The sequence below is a fragment of the Orycteropus afer genome, unplaced genomic scaffold (genome assembly GCF_000298275.1).
Source record: "Orycteropus afer afer isolate SDZICR_OR568_19922 unplaced genomic scaffold, OryAfe1.0 scaffold00089, whole genome shotgun sequence".
Classification (NCBI taxonomy): domain Eukaryota; kingdom Metazoa; phylum Chordata; class Mammalia; order Tubulidentata; family Orycteropodidae; genus Orycteropus; species Orycteropus afer.
In genome coordinates this window covers 10,068,397-10,068,687 of record NW_006921676.1, presented here as the reverse complement: position 1 = coordinate 10,068,687, position 291 = coordinate 10,068,397, and positions in this window count along the sequence as shown.

Here is a 291-nt window from a genome sequence, read left to right as displayed (position 1 = left end):
TTAGATTAAAAAGTCTGGTGTGAATTTTTGATATTGGATAATATTACATTTGACTTTGAAATCTAGAGTCTGAGAATATTCAAAGATAAATGAGATCAGAAATGAAACTTGAGAGTTTTAGGAAAGGAAACCAAAGTAAAAATGTTTATACTGTTAGGTATGATCTCTATTTCATTAACCATACTTGGAATAAGGACTTTCATACTAGAAGATGCTGAGTGTCCATTTTATGGGTTTGGATAAATTAAAAGCATTTTTTTTTTAAATGATATCTGTGGTATCTTTATAGGA